The sequence below is a fragment of the Mizuhopecten yessoensis genome, unplaced genomic scaffold, assembly GCF_002113885.1.
Source record: "Mizuhopecten yessoensis strain PY_sf001 unplaced genomic scaffold, ASM211388v2 scaffold8071, whole genome shotgun sequence".
NCBI classification, from domain to species: domain Eukaryota; kingdom Metazoa; phylum Mollusca; class Bivalvia; order Pectinida; family Pectinidae; genus Mizuhopecten; species Mizuhopecten yessoensis.
In genome coordinates, this window is record NW_018407364.1 from 450,104 (window position 1) to 451,805 (window position 1,702).

The window sequence follows — 1,702 nt, forward strand, 5'->3', positions numbered from 1 at the left end:
GCCCTATTCTCACGAAAGGAAATTGAAGGCCAAAAGAGACATAGAGGAGAATCGTTGAAAGAGAAAGGGGAAATCTGGCTTTCGGGTCATGGACAGAGTCAGCAAGATCAGCCCAAGACAGAAACACTTTGAGAGGACTTGTTCATGGCTCTATTCCCCACACTGAGAGGACTTGATCATGGCCCTATTCTCCACTCTGAGAGGACTTGTTCATGGCCCTATTCTCACGAAAGGAAATTGAAGGCCAAAAGAGACATAGAGGAGAATCGTTGAAAGAGAAAGGGGAAATCTGGCTTTCGGGTCATGGACAGAGTCAGCAAGATCAGCCCAAGACAGAAACACTTTGAGAGGACTTGTTCATGGCTCTATTCCCCACACTGAGAGGACTTGATCATGGCCCTATTCTCCACTCTGAGAGGACTTGTTCATGGCCCTATTCTCCACACTGAGAGGTCTAGTTCATGACCCTACTCTACACTCAGAGAGGACTTGTTCGTGGCCCTATGGAAAGAAGGAATCAAGTCAGTCAAAATACAACTTGTTCATGGCCCTATTCTCCACTCGAAGAGGACTTGTTCATGGCCCTTCTCTACACTCGGAGAGGACTTGTTCATGGCCCTATTCTCCACCCTGAGAGGACTTGTTCATGGCCCTATTCTCACGAAAGGAAATTGAAGGCCAAAAGAGACATAGAGGAGAATCGTTGAAAGAGAAAGGGGAAATCTGGCTTTCGGGTCATGGACAGAGTCAGCAAGATCAGCCCAAGACAGAAACACTTTGAGAGGACTTGTTCATGGCTCTATTCTCCACACTGAGAGGACTTGATCATGGCCCTATTCTCCTCTCTGAGAGGACTTGTTCATGGCCCTATTCTCACGAAAGGAAATTGAAGGCCAAAAGAGACATAGAGGAGAATCGTTGAAAGAGAAAGGGGAAATCTGGCTTTCGGGTCATGGACAGAGTCAGCAAGATCAGCCCAAGACAGAAACACTTTGAGAGGACTTGTTCATGGCTCTATTCTCCACACTGAGAGGACTTGATCATGGCCCTATTCTCCACTCTGAGAGGACTTGTTCATGGCCCTATTCTCCACCCTGAGAGGACTTGTTCATGGCCCTATTCTCACGAAAGGAAATTGAAGGCCAAAAGAGACATAGAGGAGAATCGTTGAAAGAGAAAGGGGAAATCTGGCTTTCGGGTCATGGACAGAGTCAGCAAGATCAGCCCAAGACAGAAACACTTTGAGAGGACTTGTTCATGGCTCTATTCTCCACACTGAGAGGACTTGATCATGGCCCTATTCTCCTCTCTGAGAGGACTTGTTCATGGCCCTATTCTCCACCCTGAGAGGACTTGTTCATGGCCCTATTCTCCACCTTGAGAGGACTTGTTCATGGCCCTACTCTACACTCAGAGAGGACGTGTTCATGGCCCTATTCTCCACACAGAGAGGACTTGTTCATGACCCTACTCTACACTCGGAGAGGACTTGTTCATGGCCCTATTCTCCACCTTGAGAGGACTTGTTCATGGCCCTACTCTACACTCGGAGCGGACTTGTTCATGGCCCTACTCTACACTCTGAGAGGACTTGTTCATGGCCCTATTCTCCACACTGAGAGGTCTTGTTCATGACCCTACTCTACACTCGGAGAGGTCTTGTTCATGGCCCTATTCTCCACACTGAGAGGACTTGTTCATG